The sequence below is a fragment of the Passer montanus genome, unplaced genomic scaffold, assembly GCF_014805655.1.
Source record: "Passer montanus isolate IOZ18808 unplaced genomic scaffold, ASM1480565v1 scaffold16, whole genome shotgun sequence".
Classification (NCBI taxonomy): Eukaryota; Metazoa; Chordata; class Aves; order Passeriformes; family Passeridae; genus Passer; species Passer montanus.
The window spans coordinates 3480152-3491362 of NW_024363160.1; positions in this window are offsets into that span (position 1 = coordinate 3480152).

The window sequence follows — 11211 nt, forward strand, 5'->3', positions numbered from 1 at the left end:
ATTACAAATGCTGTTACGTGGCCACATGTCTCTGTGTCTAAAGAAAACAAACCCATGGACACACAGTACAATTTAATGCTTCAACATTTGCTCCAGCATTAAAAAAATCACCTCACTTCCAGCAAGGAAAGCTTTTTTCAGGCAAAATAGTTTCTCTAGCATAGTTGTGTGTTTGCCCACAGGTGCCAGTAAGCAGTGAGCTCTGTCACCCTCGAATCTGAGACCTGGCTTCTTGGACAGCTCCATTTATCCAGTTAAACCATATGTACAGTGCACACAGACAGCAAGTGAGCAAGGGTGAGGTGCTGCAGGCTGAAGGAAAAAAGAGAATCATCTGTCATGGCTTTTAAGACCTTTCTTTACTTAGTGTGTGTATATATATATATTAGTTTGCCTTCTCATCAGAAAATCAGTAAGAAATCAGTAAGGAATATGAAGAGTTCCAGTGGAATTGCTGGCATTTGCTTTCCAAAGAGAGGGGTTCACTTTGAAAGTAGAAATTTTGAGACATGGCTACAACTTGCCATTCAGCTACAGATGGATGTTTAAAAAATCATGAATACAGCCTAGTGCTGACTTTAAAAGAAGTAAGCACCTCTTTATGAAAGTTAAATTAAAAACCTTGAAATATTTATTTACATAACTTCTAATGATGTTCTGTAATCACATATTTATTAAATACTCTATTAAGATACACAATATTAGAAGATTCTGACAATAACATAGATGCAAGGATAAAAGCCTGGAGAATTCAGCACATGCTGAGCCTCACTAACAGTCTTAGTTGTTATTAATAAAACATGGTTGTGAATTGTATCTGAATGGTTTTACTCATAGCTCATTTGAACTGTTTAGTCAGGGGAGACAGTTCTACAGGCCATTCTCCTATGGAAATGTAATTCAGTAAACAAAGCAAATTAAGAGAAGGGAGATTAAATAAGCCTTTCAAATTAAGTAGTCTTCTCATTCTGTCATTTAATATTCACAGAAATGGCCAAAAATAGAAATTATGTTAAGTCTGAGCAAGAAGCTGTGTATGCAGGCATGCTGTAGCTGAGCCATCTACGGTATCTGGCTCCGTTTTTTTTCCTACTCCTCATAGAAACTGCAAACTAAGAAACATTACACTTCCCACCATTGTAGGAGGTAAATACAATTTCCATACTCAACATTTTTAAGAAAAACAGTCTATAATGTCTGTGGCTATAAACTAGAAGGAAAAAAGCCACTTACTTTATCTGAACAGTTTATGTTGTGACCATGACTGTAAGAGCAGAACAAATTCCTCACCCCTCCTAAAACCAATAGCAAAAATAAAGCTGGTAGCAGAATTTGATAATAATCTCTCATGCTTCTTCCTTTTATTTGCTACAAAGATGGGATGGGGGGAGAACAGGGAACAGACAGCTTTTTTTAACCTGATAATCTAAATTTCATCATGCCAGTATGTGCTTGCTTCAGCTAATGCTTTTCACAATCTGTTGGGACTGGTTATCTAGGAGATTTTAGGTACAAACTGGCAGTATATTGAATGTCATTTCTTCAAGAGAGTTTTGAGTTTTTCTCAGTAATGAAAAAAAGCCCATTATTTTCCCTTATCACCAGCAAAAATGGGTTTGGTGATACTTTCACTGTGCCATCACTGTTTTTCTAATTATCTTCTGTCCTTCACTGCCCACCCACCTCCCAGTTCTGACAAATTCAACTTAATCATTTTTTTCCTGCGTGTGGACATTGCCCCGGGACTTCAGCCTCTCGCTCCAGAAATGTGTGTTTTCTGTGGGCCACTTGTTCAGTGTTTTTGCTCTCTGGCTGTGCAGCCCATCTCTCCTGCAGTTTGCCCCACAGCAAACTGCACGTGTCGTGTCACAGTTTCCACTGGGTCCATCTTCTGCATACTGTCAGTGCTGGTTTATGCAACTGTATTATAATTTCAAATCTACTCTCATTGTCTCCAGTGTCAGGACAGTGATTTAAATACAGTGTGTGGGAACTGAAATGAAAAATACTGAAAGTGATGTCATACACAGAGATTTCTGATGGCTCTTTGGAATTCATAGAAACCAGGGTAATGCTGGCATTATTAGTTAAAACATCTGGTATCAGCTGGGTTAGGAACTCCTCTACAAATTCCTACAGTAAGACTGGGAAAAAGATTGGCCATGCAGCTGAAGCTGATTCTCAAATTAGAAGAGCAAGAAGCCTGAGGGCTGTAATTTCCTGGGATGGTGCAGTAGGATGATTTCTGGACCTGATATATATATATATATATATATGTGGATTGTTGGACAGAATAAAATACATCCTGTGTTGGATATCTGGGGTTGCTCTCCTGCCTGAGCTTACATATGTCTTCCTCTATGTCTTACACTGATTAATCAAGCAGCTCTGAAGAAGATTGGTCACATATATTTAGACAAGGACTAAATTTTACATTCATAAGTGCCTTCAATACTAATTAAGTAAAGTGCAATAAATGATAGGTGCATCATAGGCTTTAAGCCATGAGCTTTAAGCTCTGTGTTTCTTAATGTTGATTTCTCCAAACTGGAAGAAAATACAGAATACGGTCAAAGACTAGAATTTCAGATGTTGTATTTCGCAATAATAGGTATGTTAATCCATGAAAGTACCTCAATTCCTTTGAGGTAATACATTAATTTGAGAAAGAAATGTGTCTTTCTCAACTTCACTGAACAGTCTGGTTCACTGAATAGCAGCTTGACAGAGACACTGTGTTAGACCACAAAACACAGATACTGACCAAGAGTTTTGAGAATGGCTGCCTATATTTGATGCCTTAAATTCTAACTTTCATATTTCTCAGATTCTGTGCTGCCTGGGTATGTAGCTCTGAGCTTCATATTAAATGTCAGTAAGCTCTCTTCACAGGGTGGTTAGACAAAACAGTCCTTTTCCAGCAAGACAGCCCTTATGAGCTTCAGGTACAAAAGAATAAACAGCGAAGAACTGAGGAGAACAGACAAGAAGGATGGGACTTCATAACCCGAAGCTGTAACTGGACAAGCAACCCCAATATGCAAAAGGACCAAAAACGCATAAAAGTGTGAGGCCTTGTGACCGTTTGTCCATTTTGTGACCATTTTGGGTCCATCTTGGGTGTAGCCCTGGCTGGGCTCTTGTGCTGCCCAAGGTGTATCCATTGAGGTCTCCTAATAAATACCTGCTTTATTCTCTTAGCTCTGCCTAGCCTCTGTTCCAGGTCAGCCTCTCAAGGCATCATATTTATGTTTCTTCATCTGCACCTGATGATCTAAATTTGAGCATTTCCCAGCTTCTGAACTCCCCATGGTTAGTATTCAGAGACATTGTGGGAAGAGGCAAAGGGGAAAGTCAGATATTACACTGAAAATGGCAGTCTATGAAAATGTTAAATCTGGCCTACAAAATGTGCCAAAAGTTGAAAGCATTTAGATCTGGGTTTTGAATCATCATTGGAGCTACAGGCTCTGATTTTGGGATTTCAGTCAGAATCCAAATCTGGATCTGATTCCTAAGGCATACAAGTGAAATACTTTAACCAGGAGTGCTGCTAAGGAAGGAGCTGGAGGGAGAGGGAGTTACTTAAAATCAGGCTGCTGTAACTCTGGGTTAATTAAACCATTACATTCTGTACTTTTGGAACAGTGTCATTAACTTTATTTAACATAGCAATTTTACTGTATTCAGGACATGTTCCACAGAATATCTCAGAAAGCATCATCATTCAAGGTAATGGTGCTTAATTACTTACCCAGTTTTAGCTGCGGGGTACTTTTTCCCTGTAATACCACCAAGTCTTCAAAAATATCATAAACTGCCTTCCATTTAATTATGACAGCTCAGTTCTAGATTTTGTTTAGGCCACTGACGAGAAAGTCACTGAAGGATGGGATCGGCTACCATGGAAACAGTGAAGACAGAAGAGCACCAGCAGCATTTCACAGGGGCCAGGACTAAAAAAGACATTCTGCAAAGAGAAGGTAATTGAAAGACATTTACATCACAGCGGATGGCTTCCGTGCATTCCTGCCATTCCAAGACAACACATTCCTGGCATAGGCTGCAGCAAGCCTCCACATGCACCAATGGTATACAGCAGAACAGGCATTGTCAGAAAGATTGGAAATTAATCTTTAGGGACAACAGACATGTTGAAATATAAAGCAGAAGTACAGAGGAAAGCATGGGGAAAAGGAAGAAAGGGGAAAAGAGAAGCTATGAGGAAGCTATATTTGCTAAAAGGAAGGGGAAGAGATTGTTTATAGGGAAAAAATACTAAGGAAATGGAAAATATTGGACCCAGAAGAAAGTGGCATTTGTTAGATGGGAATATGAATGGGATAGAAGACTTAGAAGTCACCACAGTCACCATCCTCAGCACTCAAACAGCTGCTCTAGAAAGCTGCTTTCCAAGCTCATGGGGATTAAGAAAAAAACAGATGGACTTAAATGGCATGAAAATTGTGATCCAAGTTAGCCATAAAGAAAAATTCTCTAATTATAAGAATAATATGTTTGAATTAGATTACCACAGGAATGAGAATATTTATTTAATGTTTACTCTGAACAAGATTACAGATCGAAAGATTGATGAATGTCCATTAATGGCCTATTTTCTGTGATTCTCTGATAATTATTATGGAATGTGAAAATTAGAGAGAGGTGTGGTGGGAAGGAACTGGGGGACAAGAGAATGAGTTGTTCTTTATTTACAGAAGAAACTTAAATGAGAGTGTACTGCAGGAATAAAGTAGGAGGATGTTTGGATAAGGCAGATGGGAGGAACAAGAAAACATGAGCCATGGAGAGTGAAGAAGAGTGTCGGGGTTGACACAAGGCACACAAGAGCGAAGGATATAAATGGGCAAAACCCAGAAATGCAGGGCTGCAATGGAGGAAGGAATACAGATGGGAAGTGGGCTGGGAAGCCTTAGGCAGTCCTGCAAGAACAGCACACTGAAGCACAGCCAAAAGGGCTTAGGAGACAAAGGCGTAAAGCAAGGAAGCATCAGGTGTTCAGCAACACCACAGGTGTCCATCTTTGTCGTTTTCTCAGCTGAAGATACTCTGTGGACTTTGATACAAGTTTTAAATTGTGGGAATAATTGAAGTTACCAGGAAGCCTCCTTTTAATAATTAAATGTTCAGGGAAACATCTGTGTGCAAAATCTGCAAAAAAACAACAGCTTGCTGTTACAGCAGGCTGGCTTGAGTTCCACTGAAAAGAGTTAGTTATGCAGACATGGTTGCAGTGCATTTTCTTAACTCCTTGTGTAAAATTTCTCCAAGAATACTTTATACAATGGGAGTTTCCTGCTCTTCATAAAGATGTGATAAAGCAAACAAACAAAAAATTTAACCACTGCACAATCTTATCAGCTATTTGAAAAGAACCTTAATGCAAATATGCAGGTTTATGTCTCCAAACATCTCAGACTTCAGTGATCTCAGACTACAGAAATGTTGTTGGTATTTACAGTGATTCGCTGCTGTACCAAATGTTGCATATGCTCTATAGACTGTGGTGTTGTGAGTCACACAAATTACGTAACATTTGGAAATACATTCAGTCATCTGCTTGCTACAGAAATATTGCTAACAGATTCTTCACTCTCTTTTATCTCTACAGTCTTTATCACCCTTGTTAAATGTTATTTTCATGCAACTTCCTCAAGGGGAGATGACTCAGTGAGAGAGTAAACTATAATGCTCCATTGACACCAGTGGCCATATGTGCTGGTAATCAGGTGCTGCCCTCTCCTCCTCCTTGTCACAGCTAGCAGTTGCAGTGGGGTTTAATTGTATCCAGAGTGCTGTTCCTTGCTGCATGCTAGTGTAAATGTCACCAGAACCAGGGTGAGAACATAACCATTGAAAGGCATAATCAGTAATGCAGCCCTCCTTCCAAACAAATGACAGTTCTCCAAAGCATCAGCATTGCCTCCTGACCACTCACCTTTGGCCTTTCTCCTGCCTGACCATGCTGAGAGGAAAGATGGGCTTTTCCCTAAAGGTGTAGGGTCAAGGACAATTTTTAGCCACAGACCCCTTCTAGTAAACCAGACTTCACTCAATCTCCTCTGGTTACCTGAATGCTAATTAGTTTATAGCAGGTCCTCAAAAAGCTGTGTGGGCACCTGCACCCCTTTGAGGATTTAGGGATTCATCCAAGCCCCACCTCTTTCATGGAAGGTGGGGTTGGGTGGCAGGGCACTGGAGTTTGTTGGGGTTTTTGCATACACGCTCATGCATGCACTTGCTCTTGTCTGGTGTCCATCCTTCTCAGGCAACAAGAAACAGCAGATCTGATGTTTCCTGCCAGCAGTTGGTCATTTCTCCCCATCAAGCAGCCTGAAGGCAGCAGAGACATTTCAGAGAGTCAGTGTAGACATGTGAACTTCATTCTTTGCCCTGGAGACTGAGCACTTCTGTAGTCCATTGCTGCCAAACAGGTAAAAATACAGGATGCATAGATCATATAGACAGCTGTAAAGTCTACCATTAATGCTTCTGGCCACTCGTACAAACGTCTTTTTAAATTATTTTAAGCATCAGGGCAGGTTTTTTGGTTGCATAAATTGCAGGTCTTCAGTGATTGGCATAAAAAATGTCAATCAGAGGCTTTGGCTGCCAGAAATAGGGACTGCTAAGTGTTCAGATAGGTGAGATGTCATCTTGCGAAGAAAAAAAGCAGAAAGAAAAATATTTTCAATTCACCTCATGACTAGTAGCTAATTGGCTGACATTTCAAAACCCTGCGTTCACACATCTCACATTCTTCACACTAAATGAGAGAGACTGAAAACACTGAAGAAAATGTATTTTCAGGCATGGGAAGAAGCATCACTTGAATTTACTTTGGATGGAAATGAAAAGTGCTTTTTGGTCATATTTATGAGTCCAAGAACCTCAAAGCCCTTTTGTGTACAGCAGTTTTATGTACACAGGGGCCAAGCCTGCGTCTCAAGGCCGGCCAGACAGGCTGCACACAAACGCCCTACTGAGGACCCTTGTGTGGGCACAAGGCTTCTTTCAGTTCCCTCTTTGGACGGCATTCCAGCTGCCAGCCAGCTGTGGGTGCAAGCTTTAGGGCAGAGGACTGGTGATGTGGCTAGGAAGCTGGAGCACCCTGGGCTGGGGCAGAGACCTCCTGACACCTCCACTTGCCCCAGCAGCCCTGGTCTGGAGCATTCCCTGTGTCCTGGAAAGGGCAGTGGTGTATGATGGTGCTGACAGGAGACCTGCACATGCCTGGCTCCTGCAGCCCCCCAGAGCTCGGTGCTTGCAGCGTGCCATTAATGGTTGGAATGTCACAGCAGGGACCAGTTGTTGCATCTAGGCACCTACAGGGTATTTTCAGTATTCCAGATATGCCTCTGTCAAAGCTCTCTTGAACTACTGTGCAAAGACTGGTGGCAGAGTGAAATAAATTGGAAGGAGAGCATAAAAAGTTGCCACTTGGAAGACAAAAACAGAAACAAGAGGCGCTTCCGTCCTTACAGTTCATGCACGTGACGCAGGAATGAGGCTGGCAGCCAAAACTGCCCGATTGTGCCTATCAAGTGTCCCTGTGTTGGGAGGGAATGTCCTGAGGAGCTGGCTGGCCACTGACATTTGGAAAATGAATGAATTGTGCTTGCCAGGTGCTTGAGAACAACATTTGGCATGAAATAGCTGGCATGACATGAGTTTGCAGGCAGTGTTTTATTTCCTATTCTTCTAGACCTTCCCATTGTATCAAGAGACTAAACAGGAACCCATTTCAGAGGGCACCAAATATTCCAAGGGGATAGTTACAGATACATTTGCAATATATTCATTTTATTAAGATATTTAACTAGAGTAGAATTGCATTTGGAATATTGTCTCAAATAATAACAGCAGTGGAGAAAATGGATCTGGAATGCATGCTGTGGAGACACTGGGAAAATCTGGGAAAAGTCAAGGTAAGAAAATGTGAAAATAAGTCTGTTATTTCCAGAATTTATTACAAAGGTGAATTAATTTTGCAGACCTGAGATACCACTGTTGTCTATAGAACTACTTTAACTAGGAACAGAGTAAGACCTGCTCTCTGCCATCCTTACCTTTTCCCTTTTGTGTTTTGTTGGTTTTTGGTTTTTTTTTTAATGCCACTGTAACAAACTTTAATATTTACCATAGCAGAGGTAATCAACATCAAGCACAGATCAGACTCCAGAACAACCTTTGAATCCTTAGTGCTCTGTGTGTCTTATAGAGGACACTTTGTTCCTGGAAGCCACAGGTGCTGCTCATGGCACATCTACAGCAGACAGACCATTTTCACCTACCTTTGTTGCATTACTGAAGTCATATAAGGTAGACAGTTAATATGCTAATTCAGTGGTAATGTTGATTAAATCTGTATCTTTTATAAACTGTAGGAAATTCAATGGCAATTAACAAAGTTGCTGTGTAGCTGGAGAGGAGCTCTTATAAGCTGATTTGCTTTCTTACAGCAAAATTATTTGATATGAAAGAATCTTGACTGGCAACTTTAGATGAATGATGCAGGTAGAAAAGCCAGGCCAGAAACATGAGCTGCCTATTTCCTCCTGACATGCTAAGGTCTGCCTGTCTCACCTGTTTTTCCATATTCTTCAGAGATTCATACAATTTGTCCCTTTGGTCTTTAAAACAAAGGGGAATCAGCAATCCAAATTGTAGCATTTTGTTAATGAATATGTAAGAGTTTACACTGATCTTCCTTTTTAATGCTGAGAAGAAAAATTTCAGTCAGGACATGGGTACAAAATGTGCTGCACTGTCACAGCTCCAAAGAGAGGCAGCAGGAGGGCTCGACAGTGAGCATTCACACCATTCAGCCCAGGAGACTTCAAAGGTCTAAATTGTCATCCTGCTTTCAAATTAGTGATTTAAAATTTACAAATGGCAGTCTCAACCGTAGTCTTAACCTTTCCTTCTTCTTCCTCTGGCTCACCAGTAAACCTCTGATATTTACTAAAATATCTGTTTAGTGTTTGTTTAAGGACAGAGAGATGCTGCATGTTGTTTCTCTTTGGCTTCACATACACAATTCTTGTCAAGATTGTAAGACTTCAAAATGAGTACCACCTACTGGAAAAGTTCAAGCACACCAACACATTAGGTGATTTACCTTCTCCCACTGACACCTTTACTGTTTTCACCAGGAAGAATAGGAAATTTAGGAAGATTTTATGCCATGTAAACAAAATCAGAATATCACAAGCACATAAATAATTACTTGGAATCTAATAAAAAAGATAGGTGATAATTTATTGCATTAATTTTATTGCATTAAGGATGTAATTAACATCTGATTAATTATAGACTTACTGTTACAAGTGAATAAATAAACATTCATCCAAATGCAGGAATGCTATCTTTTCAGGAGGAAGGAACATTTGCAGAACAATCTTCAGCTTCTTCTCAATTAAGATGAAACAATGAAGTAAAATTAATATTTTAATTTTTTTTTTACCTCCATTGTAAAATAAAGCCTTAATAAGTCTGCTTCTAAATATTCAGCAAAATTCAATTAAAACTTTTCAGAACCTGAGACTCTTGGCATATCAGAATTTTTAGAGTTGGAAGGGATCTCTAGAGGTCAGCTAGTCCAACCCCTGTTTTAGGGTTACCTAAAACAGCTGACACAGAAATGTGTCCAGGTGGGTTTTGAGTGTCTCCAGACAGGGAGATTCCACAACTTCCCTGAGCAGCCTGTTCCAGTGCTCTGCCACCCTCAATGTAAAGTTCTCCCTCACTGAGGTGAAATTCTTTGTGTTTTACTTTATGGCCATTGCTCCTCATCCTGTCACTGGGCACCACTGACAAGGGTCTGACACCATCCTCTTCTCACCCACTTTTGAGGTATTTATATGTACTGATGAGATCCCCTCTCAGTCTTCTCCAGACTAAGCAGCCCAGCTCCTGCAGTCTGTCCTCATAAGAGATGCTGCAGTCTCCTTTTGGCCTCTGCTGGACCCCCTCCAGTAGCTCCCTGTCTTTCTTGTACTGAGGAGCCCATGCACTGTGCTAAATCTTGGGGGGGTCATCCTTGACATAGAAACTGAAGCCTTTCTGCTAACAAATTTGAGACAGCATTTGCAAAGGGACCTGCACTTCACTGGAAGGAGAGAGATGTGAGCTTTTATGTCACCTGTGCCAGACCTGCAGTAATTGGTAGCCAAGGTGCAATCCTGTGCCAGCACCTCAAAGTGCCTGAGTTTGCGCAGCATATCCCACACTCAGGAGCACTCTGTGCTTGCAGCTTCCATCCTTGGCTCTTTAAATCACTCTGTGAGCTGTGCCACCTGCCCTGGAGCTGAGCCAAGAGGCTCCCGCTTCCGGCACTCAGAGGACAGTAGCAGAACAAGCCCATCCAAGCAATGGAACCAAAGGGTTCCATAACCTCCATGGAGGGAAGGGGGCACGATGGGCAGCTTTGTCAGCAGCTAGGATCAGCAGCTGTGACAGCAACTAAAACTGCATTAAATCCTTGCCCAAAAGGTCTCACACCAGAACTGCTCTGCCTCCATCCTACGAGGGGTTGTCCCTGCCATCCATGGCAGTAGAAGGGGAGATCCCATCCCACACACAGCTCTGCTTCAGCCTTTAAATGGAGACTTCATGCTGAGACTCCCTCCAGCTGAGACCAAAAAGCTAAAAGTTATCAAAACCAAACTTCAGACCCTTCATTTTAGTCCCTGATAGGAACTCCTGACCAGAGCTCCCTGCCAGCATGGCCAGAGGGCACTGGGTATGTCTGCTCCGTGCTTGCATTCACTGATAGTTGTGTGCTTCCATGGTCCTGTTGCTGAGACTTTCAAGTTTATTTCATCTAGCCAGTGCTCATCTATTTTCTACAGTATTTTGAAACTGCCTGGCATCAGAATTCTTGCTATTTATAGTTTTATGTGCAACTTAATATTTACTTCAACCGCCAATAGGGGTGCTTATTGTAAATGTCAGCGGATTATGTACTATGGCAAATTAATTAGTTATGTAATTATTCTCTTTTTAGGGAGGAGAGACTGTTAATACTTGTTGGATTACTTGAGCATTATGAACCCTTTGAAGTTCTTCAGCATTTTTGAATCTTTAGTTCAGGATATGCAACTTTAAAGCAACAGTGTGAAAATCCCAGAGCTCAGGCATACGGAGAATTATTTTGTTTAACTCAGGTATTAACAGTACTTTGTCTCA